Source organism: Lissotriton helveticus, chromosome 3_1, assembly GCF_964261635.1.
Source record: "Lissotriton helveticus chromosome 3_1, aLisHel1.1, whole genome shotgun sequence".
NCBI lineage: Eukaryota > Metazoa > Chordata > Amphibia > Caudata > Salamandridae > Lissotriton > Lissotriton helveticus.
In genome coordinates, this window is record NC_136061.1 from 19,313,750 (window position 1) to 19,325,915 (window position 12,166).

Genomic DNA, 12,166 nt, shown 5'->3' on the forward strand with positions numbered 1-12,166 from the left:
AAGGCAAGATAAAAACTCTCACGGAAATAGTTGTTCACCATACACCTCAAACAAATTTCATCTTAAGCGAAACACAAGGGAATAGTAAGCCTCCAAGGTGTAAAGCCACCTGTAATCAGAGTTCAGGAACAGCATATAGGTGCCCACTTAGACCTCTCCCCATTCCTGCCCTTATTGAGGCTCCATGTAATAAGAATTTTCCAACTGCTAATAGTCTTTGTCAATCCTTACCATACATACCATCTGGGAGGCTGAGCCAGAACTTTAGACCAGACCGGGGGGGCTATAGGTAGCCAACATGTAAGGGAAGCCTATCTCTTACCACAATACATAACTAGTCCTAGGGAAAACACACATAGTATTTTCCTTACCAATGTCCAAGTTTAAACAATGGAAAAAGAGAGGATGGAGAGTCCCTAATAAACAAAGTCATGCATTGGATTAGAAATAAACGCCAATGTCGTTCTATAATGTGATCTGACATCTTAAAAGCAGAACGCATTCGGCAAGCAACGGGGAACGACATAAAATTAACTTTTCGTGCCGAAATCATTGTAGATAATTTGATATCCATGAACCTAAGGACACATTCACTCTTTGAGTGGACCCACAATCTCGAATCAGTTGATTGACTGTATGTGTGGCCTAGAGGGACCCCATCCAAGGGAAGCACATACAGTCATACAAACTCGAGGCCTCTGAGGCCCAAGCAGGAACCACATGTTCTATATGATGCCCATATGCATAGAATTCATCTAGAAGATCCACCCCATGTCCGGGGTGTACAAAAGAAGCATTGGGCATCCGACATCTTGAGGAAGTGCTTGATAGCATTGAGTCGCAGGGAGCAGTCCTGGTGGGCGGTGATTTTAATTGTTGCTATGAACCGATGTCTAGAATGACACGATCTTCCATGAGGAAGATCTAGCTATGGGAATTCCTCTACTTGCATTAAACAAAAAGGTGGCGTCCTCTACATCGGCAACCTAAATATTGTACTTTACTATTGACAGAGAGTTAAGGGCATGCAGTGGGTGGTTCCCTTCAGACATTGGGTGCTCGAATACTTTTGCTAGTGGAAATGCCACTTCCACTATTGATTACGTAATGGCAAGCATAGGGCATTGGAATAAAATCCAAGACTTCAGGGTTGATGAAAGATTACGAAAGCAATCATTTCCCGTTATGTTTAGATCTAGCAGTGAGTTGGTTTTCTATCCATCGAATCCAACAAACCTAAGAGAAGAAACTTGGCTCCCATTAGTAAATAACAATCGGAGAGCTGTCTAATGGCCAACAATTTTAGACCAGGTTGAGCCCCTTACTAACATATACAACAAGGCCTGCAAACTATTAAAGGGCTACGCAGAGTTATGTCCGGGGGCTATGTTGTTCACTCAGATCCACCAAAACAAGTCTCAGATTACAAAAATACAGCTAACTAAAACCCAGAGGAATATCAATAAACCAAGATCGCGACCAAAATCCTCAAGCCATGGTTCAACAAACAATGTTCCAATGCCAAATGCAGACTCTTGGGAGCCCTAAAATCTAAGGATGTAAACCAGATTAGAATTGAAAGATCAAATTATAAAAAGATACAAATGAATGCCCTGAGGGACTGGGAGGACGCTAGCTGGGGTGACCTAATTGTAGCCTCAAAAACTAAAGATCAATGCAAATTTTGGAAATTATTAGCACAGGTGAACAAGGCAAGTAAGGTGACTACTGGCCATTTTTGGGATCCAGGTACATGGTGCAGACATTTTCCATGCTTTTGAAGCATGCTCCAGAAGTTTGGGCTCCCTATATGAACCAATTGTGCAATGCAATAGCTAGGGGAGAGCCTATACCACACACATGGAAGGGGCTGAGATCGTCCCTTATGCACAAAAAGATGATTAATTGATAAATATGTTAATTTTAGTAATTTATTTTCTGTAGCGAGTTGTGGGTTTATAGGGGAATAGGGTGGGAAGTAATTTAATTATAATTAATTAAATATGTTATTTTATTTATTGGTATTTATTTAAAATTAATTGTCAATTAATTATTAATTGGTAAATAATTAAAATATAAGTGGTAAATAATTTTAATTGATTAATTGATGAATATGTTAATTTTAGTAATTTATTTTCTGTAGCGGGTTGTGGGTTTATAGGGGAATAGGGTGGGAAGTAATTTAATTATAATTATTTAAAAATGTTATTTTATTTATTGGTATATTTTTGGAAATAATTGTGAATTAATTATTACTTTGTAAATAATTAAAATATAATTGGTAATTAATTTTAATTGATTAATTGATAAATATGTTAATTTTAGTAAATTATTTTCTGTAGCAGGTTGTGGGTTTATATGGGAATAGGGTGGGAAGTAATTTAATTATAATTAATTAAATATGGTATTTTATTTATTGGTATTTATTTAGAATAAATTGCTAAATAATTATTAATTGGTAATTAATTAAAATATAATTTGTAATTTATTGTAATTGATTAATTGATAAATATGTTACTTTTATTACATTATTTTCTGTAGTGGGTTGTGTGTTTATAGGGGAATAGCTTTGGAAGTAATTTCATTGTAAGTAATTACATTTTTTAAATATTTTTTGGGTCTAATTTTTAAATATTTTTATATTGTAAATTAATTTATTGGTAATTGGTAAATAATTAGTATTAGTAGGTAATTTTTATTAGTTAATTTTTATTTGTAATTTTAATTGATTAATTAATATATTTTATAAAATTGTAAAATATTTTTATTAATTTGGAATTGGTATTAATATTTATGTTATTTATATTTATATATGAAGTATTTACTTTCCCTACTGTTGCACTCACTGGAGTGGGAATAGTAATTTTGAACCCTTCACTATCCAACGCGTTCCCTACTGTTGCACTCTCTGGAGTTGGAATAGTAATTTTTACCCCTACGCTATCCAACGCTTTCCCTACTGTTGCACTCACTGGAGTGGGAATAGTAATTTTTATCCCTACGCTATCCAACGCTTTCCCTACTGTTGCACTCTCTGGAGTGGGAATAGTAAATGTAACCCTCTCGCTATCCTACGGAAAAAATATTGTATATTTTGTGTTAATAATATGTATATATATATATATATATATATTCACTGAAAAAACCATAGGTTATAGACCATATATAGTTAGGAATTAGCATTTAAAAAACCTTATTTTACTCACACAAAACCATTGAAATTCCATATATAGTTAGTTGCACTAACTATATATTGCGCACCCGCAATCCACTGCTGATGATGTCACATATTACATCATTCATGACATGGTCAGTGACATCACTGATGACATCACTGATGACATCTCAAATGACATCACTGATGACATCACTGATGACATCATCCAGTGACTGTGTGTTTCTGTAAAGTTTAAATATGTTTTAGATATTGAAGAATGAGTAGATGTATAACTGTCTGGACGAAGGATTTAGTAGGTGCATGACTGAATGTATGAGTGAGTGATTAAATGTGTCTCACTGAGTGCATGGGTTAGTGACTAAACTGTCTTAATTTGTGCATCATTATGTCTGTTGTTCTGTAAACTACTGCATGTGTTGATCAGTAGCTATATGATTAACTATATGGGTTATTGATTGATTGTCCAAGTATTTGTATGGGAGACTGAGTGTGTGTGTGGCTGGCTGGGAGGTGTGTGACTCTGTGCAGATCAGTATCAATGATTGTATAAGAAAGTAAGTATGTGTTACTATATGTTTGAGAATGTAAGGTGCTCTATGTTTAACTGTATAGACAAGAAAATGGAAGTGTGATTGATTCTTTACAGGACTGACTAGGTGTGTGAGTAACTCCATGGATGAGTGGCAGAGTGTGAGTGTCTGTATAGGTTTATGAGTGCATATGATAGTGTTGTAAAGATGAGTGATTGTATGTATGAATGATTGTATGGGTGAATGAGTGAATGTGTGTGTAGACGTAGGAATCAGTGAGTACGTATGTAGTAACTAGTATTGGTGTGTCAATGGTTTCAAAAATTATACTCTGTTTTTAACACTGGGTGAAACAGAGGTTATATTAAAATGTGAGGAGATGCATTGTATTGTCACATGAATGATATCATCAGTGATGTGGTCATTGATGTCAAATGAGATGTCATCAGTGATGTCATCAGTGATGTCATTTGAGATGTCATCAGTGATGTCATCAGTGATGTCACTGACCATGTCATGAATGATGTAATATGTGACATCATCAGCAGTGGATTGCGGGTGCGCAATATATAGTTAGTGCAACTAACTATATATGGAATTTCAATGGTTTTGTGTGAGTAAAATAAGGTTTTTTAAATGCTAATTCCTAACTATATATGGTCTATAACCTATGGTTTTTTCAGTGAATTTTCAAGGTTTTGTAAATGCTAATTCCTAACTATATATGGTCTATAACCTATGGTTTTTTCAGTGAATTTCAATGGTTTTTTAATAGCAAATATCATAAGCTGTCGAATGTCAAGTACGTGGTAAGAAATTTTTTTCTTCGTGTTTATGCACACTGATCTGCTTTGATTGCTGCCCCCCACCCCTCATTTCTATTAGGAGTACTCTCTCTTTGCAGATAGTGAAGGGTAGTTAACGCAGCCCTTTCCCCCTTTGTAATCCGTCGTGCCTGCTTCTCTCTCCATTTGATTGATTGTTCTCTTTGGTTCATTCTCTATTTACAAACAAGCACAGAGTCGCAATACTCTGTTTAGTCTTTGCAGATAGCGAAAAATCGTGTAAAAAAACAAAAGGAATCGAGCAAAATCAGTAGGCCACTAATGGGATCTCTTTTGACCTCGCTAAAATAGAAACATTAGGAACAACCTGTTGAAAATAGCAATGCGTATGTATATAAGCGGCGTTCATTTGTGTTCACAGTACCCCTTGTTGATTGTTTCAATCGAGCATTGAATTGTTCGAAGTTAATTCTCTTAACGATCTTCTCTACCTGCAAACGAGGAAGAATAGGAATATTCTATCTCCCTTTGCAGATAGTGAAGGGTAGGTAACGCAAGCCTTTAACACGTCGTACCTATTTCATTCCTCATTGATTGATTGATTGTCCGAACATTGACTGTTTGGGAATTAGTTCTTTTTGGAGGTATTCCCTGTTTGCAAATAAACGTAGGAAAATCTTTGCAAGTAGTGAAAGGGTACGTAATGCGGACCTTTCTCCCCCGTTGTAATCTGTCATGCCTATCTACTCCCCACTGATTGATGCACCTTTTTCACCCGGACCATTTACTAGAGATACGTCATCTGGCCCGACCAGAGAGCACCCCTAGTGAAAAGGACATATGCAATAATAACGAAGTGATCACTGTATCCTGTTAACAGAAACTTTACCATGAAACAACCTGGAAAGAAAAAAATAGGAAAACGAAAATCAGTAGGCCACTGATGAACATGAACTTTTATTAAACAACAAACAAAGAAACGATAACATAACGTAATGATAAAACCTATTAATGTCCTAGAAACAAGAAAACGTTAAAGTATGCCAGTGGTGAGAGACCAGAAAAACAGTCCGAGAAACCAAATCACCCCTCGCTGTCCCAACTCATGCACTCTGAAAGTTCAAAGTTTTGAGGAGTGCTTGTAACATTGTCTGAAGCCTATTTGCAATTGCTTCATCTTCACTATTCTTAAAGTAAGTGGGGGCTGTTGTGATGCGGTGCCACCCTGAACCGCTTGACGGAGGCCCCCGAGGGACGGTGTCATGTCGCGGACTCGGAGGGGGCGCTTGGCTCCGGCCCCCTCCCCAAGTCGTGTTGCCCTGGTTTTGCCTGAGATCGCCCCCGACATAGGTGGCCGGCTCCCGGGGTCAAGCGGAACTTTTTTCCTTTTGGTGACTCTTCCATTCTTCACCTTGTCCCACAATCCGTTTCACCTAAAGACACGCTGTAGTGGGGCACCCCTTTTCCGTTTCATTTGCCATTCAGCCCGCTTTTGCTACACTGTGCCTCTTCCGCTATTCAGCTGTTTACCGCCCGCTCTTTCGACTACAGCGTCTCGCTCACCATGTACTTGAGTTGCTCCGGCTCTTGCGGTGCAGCGATAGGCGGCTGCCACAGGACTCTCAAAATGGCGGCCATCTCTTCAGATTTGGGCGTGGTCCACTAAATGGGCCTGCGACACCTTGGAACTCGGACGCTTGTCTGCTAGAGCTTGGGCTCCATTCTCGAAAGCGTCCCCTCATCCTTGAAGATTCTACAAAAGTCTTGGGGGCCCCCGACTCCCGCAGGCTTCTGGTGGGGAGCGCCTAGCATGATTGCTCGTGGAATGGCCACGACGGAGCTACGAAATGGTGGTGCTCTCATGCTAACGCCAGCTTCAGTCTGAAACATCCAGAAACACTGTAGACTACCAATTCGATCAGTTCCGGTAGCGCTCCAACGTCACCCGGTAGAGAAGAACTTGCCCTCCCCTCTTTGACTGATGGTTCTTGTTGCCTGTCCCTTCTGTTGTCATTTAACAGAACTATTTAGCCTGCTGAAAGGGGTTGTGTGCCGTCCGCTGGTTGGTGGAGACATTTTGACTATATTCTGGACCTGCGTTGTCGCGTAATGCGTCATATGACGCGCCGCGTTAGAAAGTTTAATAAATTATGAAACACAATAAACAATCCTTAAAAAATAAAAAAAATAAAAAAATAATCAACAAAAGCAACAGCTAGGTAATACACATATAATTTTATCTCCACGAAGCGGAGCGCTGTTACAGATATATATCTTGTTTCTGAACGTTAATTTCTCAAAATGCACTGAAGCACATATATTGAGACCTAGCAAAGGCACATCGGGCTACCAGTCCCTACAATTTTTCCAAGTTTCGTGCAAATCCATTCAGCTGTTCGATCCTACCGAGAGACAAGATGGCGGCCGCTACGGACTGTTTGGAATGTTTACAGACACCGGAGAGCCAATCAGCTTCGCTTCGCAAAGCTCCGTAACGCGAAAAGTACGCGAAGCGGTGCGCTGTTACAGATATATACTTTTTTTTTAACGTTAATTTCTCAAAATCCACTGGAGCACATATATTGAGACCTAGCAAAGGCACATCGGGCTACCAGTCCCTACAATTTTGCCAAGTTTCGTGCAAATCCATTCAGCCGTTCGATTATTATTATTATTATTTTTTTTTGCCCCGCGGGGCCCTTTTAAAACCTCCACATCAAACCTAGGGGGTCAGCGAGGATCTACTATGCCCCCTTATAGTTATTTCCCCCTTTGTTTTGACCTCCTCTTGTCTCTCGATCCTACCGAGAGACAAGATGGCGGCCGCTACGGACTGTTTGGAATGTTGACAGACGCCGGAGAACCAATCAGCTTCGCTTCACAAAGCTCCGTTGCGCGAAAAGTCCGCGAACCAGTGCGCTGCCTGGTCCGCGCTTACAGATATATATCTTTTTTTAAACGTTAATTTCTCAAAATCCACTGGAGCACATATATTGAGACCTACAAAAGGCACATCGGGCTACCAGTCCCTACAATTTTGCCAAGTTTCGTGCAAATCCATTCAGCCGTTCGGGCTAAAAGTGAGGCCAACCGCCCTATGGAAATTAACATGGGAAAAACGCGTTTTGGGACCCCCCTTTTTTCTCGGCCCCCCCTTGACGAACCCCCCCCAAATTTTCAAAGGCTGCTCAGAAACAAAATGTGCCATTTTCCTGAAAATTTCAGCCAATTCCGTCCACAAACGGCAAAGTTATTAGACATAGAATTTTCAAAAAACCCATAGAGAAAAAATCCTAACTATATATACCTACTGGCGACCGCCAGTAGGTAATATATATATATATATATATGTTTAAAAAAAAATTAAGTTACATTATTTATTTATTAATTTTACGTTTATTTAAGTATTTTAAGTATGTTTAAATTAATTATATTTATTATTATATTAGTTTTGAATTACTTTTAAGATATTTAAAAAATTCGACATTTTGACTGTCTATATTTTTTCCTGTCGATATTTTTGTACTTACCTGTTTGTAGATAGGAAGTCGCTATTCTGGCATTCGATATTTTTACCTCGATATTTCGGCAAGTCGATATTTTGACTGTCGATATTCTGTCATTGATCCCCTTTCACCTTGTCAGGCTGGCTTTAGACAGCTAATAAGCTCAATAGATCAAGTATTTAGACTCTTTAGTATAGCTTGGACGTATACAAAGATTAAGCAGGGACACCTATATGTTGCCTTCATAGATTTGAAGGCAGCTTTTGATTCCATTCCCAGAGATCTTTTATGGAAATCATTACAGAGTCAGGGAGTCCCAGAGAAGATTTTAGATCAGATCATAAGACTTCACAACAGGAATTTTGCAAAGGTTCGCTGGGGCCCAGGAGGAGAGATGTTGGAAGAAATTCCGATTAGGAGAGGGTGTGCCAGGGCTGTGTCCTGGCTCAAACCCTCTTCCTAATATATGTAAACGACATGGTAGAACATCTACACTCAGCTTCACACGATTCCCCCAAACTTGGAGGCACCCATATTTGTGCTCTCACCTTTGCAGACGATACAATACTGTTGTCACAAACACCTAAGGCTCTCCAAAACGTACTTGATAGCCTTGATATTTATTGCAAGACAAAGGGACTTGAGATAAATGCCAACAAAACTAAATACATAGCTATCAACCCACATAAAAACTTCCAGAAAAAATTAACATTGAACGGGGAGTTTTTGGAATGTGTCCCAAATTTTGTATATCTAGATGTTACTCTATACTCAAAACTTACATGGAGGTCTCAAATAAATAAGTCAAGTACAATCCTAATGCAGAACTCTATTCCTGTAGTGAAGAAGAAGCAATCTACCTCATCAAAGGCCATTACTCCTGCATTAGCGGTTTATAAAGCCAGAGCTCAATCAGCTACACTCTATGAATCTGAGGTATGGGGGGAGAGAACCTACAGTCTCTCATCATAGGGGAAAATAAAATCAAGAGAATGCTGACACGCATGCCCAAAAATACCCCGATGATCCCTCTTACATATGATACTGGGATAAAAAGAATAGAGTTTCTTGCTGTATGGAGGCTATTGGCCTAAGGGGTCAGAGTCTGGACAACGGAGGAGTTAGAGATCTACAGGCAGATCCTGAGGGTGCTACTGCATCTGGATGTATTTGTCACTCTTCCCTGGTTGGCCCACATCCATAAATGGCTCTCAGATCTAGGTTTAAGCTTAAATTGGGCAACCCTGAGCCTGTTGACCCCTGATTCAAAGAGAGAGATCAAATCTATATACTGGGAATTCATAACACACAAAGTAACTTTAAATCCTGAAATTGGGAGACTGACAACTTAATTTTTGTTTTTTAAACTGACGCTGAGCTTTCAGCCCTTTTTAGAAGAGATTGAACCCCAACTCTATGAAATTCAGGTATGAGACATTACAAGTCAACGCTTTTACAGCTAAATGGGCAAAATTTCAACTGAGGGCCAGTGATCCTAAATGCTCACTGTGTACATTAGGTGCTAATGAGGATACTGCGCATGTTTTATTCTTTTGCGCAGGATATGCTAGACCCAGACGTAAGTGGATCAAGCCTTTGTGCAGAAGTTTGAGCATCAGGAGCTACTTAGAGTCCCTTAGAACCTTAAAAACTGACAGTGGCCAACTCATTTTATTTGGTGTTAGTGAATTTTTGTTGGCTGTCAGTCACATTAGATATAGGAATGGGCTTAAATTTAAAAAAGGTTTAAACCACAGATTTTTACAATTGTGTATACACTTTTAATCTTGTAATGGTTGTAGCTGGCATGATCTGAAAATCCGCTTGTGCTAATTGAATTGTTATATTTGTACTGTATTCCGAAGATTAAGCACAATAGGGGGTCAAGAATAAAAGAAGTAATTTCAAACAGTATACATGTCTTGCATTTTAGGACCTTGTAAATATAAAATATTGTTATGCTTATTTTTAGATGAATGTAAATTACAATATGTACAAAGAACTATCTTATAAGCTTTGATGATTCTTTGAATTCAATAACGATTTTTAATGATGATGAACTACAGCAGCACCCCGAACTCTCCTGGACCAACCATCATAGTAAACATCACGCCTTCATCACACCCACCATACACAAACGCCATCATCGCCCCCCCAGCCACAGCTGTATCAAGGCCATCATAGAAATCTTTGACAACTCCCTCAGCGCTTCCAGTATGCCAACTCCTAGAGATACCAACACCGCCGCACGCAAACTCCACCGATGGAGCTCCAACTGCACCGACACCATGTCAGTAGACTGAGTATCTGGGGGGTCGCTGGCCATCGGGGAAGGTGACAGCAGACACCTTGGACACCAAACTAAACTCTTTACAAAGGGACACATTTGGCATATGTGTGACCTTGTGAACCGCTATGCCACATTATGCCTGTGTCAGGTAGGATGTACGCAGGGTGGGCGTTCCCATGTAACAAGGCCACATAGGAGTGGCGCAGTGAAATACATGGGATTTCACTGCAACAATTCTAGGACACCACTGCGTGAAAACCTTCTGCCTGCCCAGTGCCATAGGGATTGTTTGACTTTGGTGCTGACAAATACATCAGGAATACTGAAATATCTGTAAATCCTTATGAAATGTGAGCCGTACAGTAAATACAGCGCAACCATGGTGTCTGAAAGGGGAAAAAGTGAAAAGTGTTGCTTTGCTGTTTTGTCACAGTGATGCAACATGTTTTTATGAATCAGACCGAGGACTGTGCCCTATCTTATTGTGGCGCGCATTGCTGAGCTTTTGCTTTGGTGCAGGGCGGCGCAGAAATATTCTTTGCAGTGCTGTCCAGCACCAAAACCTCTGAAATGAGGCCCCAAGTGTTTGCACCAATTGTAAGACCAGGAATTGTCTGGTCTTAGAAAACTGCCTATAACTGAACTTAGAGGCAGTTTTTTGGGTTTTGCACCACACAAGGAATTCCTTATAAATATCGCGAAAAGGGGATAGTGGCAGTTTTTTCACAGGATGCCCTCATGTTCATTAACTCTCGCTAACAAAAGTGGAGATCTTTAAATATGATGTTTTCGTCGGAAAATTGCAACTATCTTCAGTAAGCGGCAATTTGTAAATAAGGCGATGAAAAAAAGCCGCCATAACATAAAAAAACGGTCGCTATGGCGGCGTTATGTCCTTGTACATATGCCCCTCTGTCTTTAACCTCCTCTACCCCCGGCTCAGTGTCTCTAATCTCTTGTATCCCATACTCACTGTCTGCAGTCTCCTGCAGTACCTCCATTTTTTCCTCATACTGTGGTACATGCCACAATCTGAACATCCAAACCTCTTCCTCAGGGTGAGACTCATTCCCTGTCTGGACTTGTCTCTCTAACCTCTCCGAGGACCATCCTATAGAATTGAAACGCATGATACTCACTCTCCGGAGCTCCACAGGTCTGTCTGGTACCCACAGGTGTACAGTGAGGGCTGGGGTGCTCTATACTTTAATTTGAGGCAGACTGCCCTTAAATACCTGACCCTGCACAGGGGGAGGGATCTGCCGCTCCTCCAGCATCCAATTATATCCTTTATTTGTTTCTTTGCAGCTTCATGACTGACATCAACTCCACCCTCCTACCCATGTGGATCTCATCCAAGCATGACCTACCTTGAAAAAGGTCTTTTCATGCGCACACAAAGACACACACAGTACAGCATGCACACATACACTCACACAAGTGTGTGTGCATAGGAACAGATACCACAAATATAAGGAACACAAGTACATTCACAGAAACGCACTGATTTCCACAGCACCACAGACATAAACAAATGCACAAAGAGGTACAAACAAAAAGGAATAGAATTAATGGCACTTCTTTTTAGGCCACATAAACACAAACACACATGGAGACAAAGAGGATAAGTTAGACTGTGAGGAAGATCCCCTCCTCCCACTAAACTCAAAGTTCTTCTGCTTCAGTGGGGGTGTGGGGGAAAAGCAGACTTTGAGCGAGTTCTTGAGCTGATGCCCATTGGCCATCAGACAGCCAGGTCAGAGTGATGATTGCACCCAAATGCAAGCCTGTTTGTGTTTCCACTGCAGGTTTAGAGTCACAGATTCAGAAAATCATATTAATTCATCTAAAAAATATTTCCATTCATTACTTTTTTG

The 12,166-nt window shown here is 40.0% G+C and overlaps 1 long non-coding RNA gene across 1 annotated transcript in view; it reads right to left on the minus strand.

The window, feature by feature from the left end:
• The window catches only part of LOC144822043 (uncharacterized), a 48,985-nt gene extending 37,513 nt beyond the window's left edge, over positions 1-11,472 (minus strand). Inside the window, exon 1 of the long non-coding RNA XR_013608540.1 lies at positions 11,429-11,472. This is a non-coding gene — a long non-coding RNA (uncharacterized LOC144822043). The remainder of the gene's footprint in view (positions 1-11,428) is intronic.
• Between the last annotated feature and the right edge of the window lie 694 nt (positions 11,473-12,166).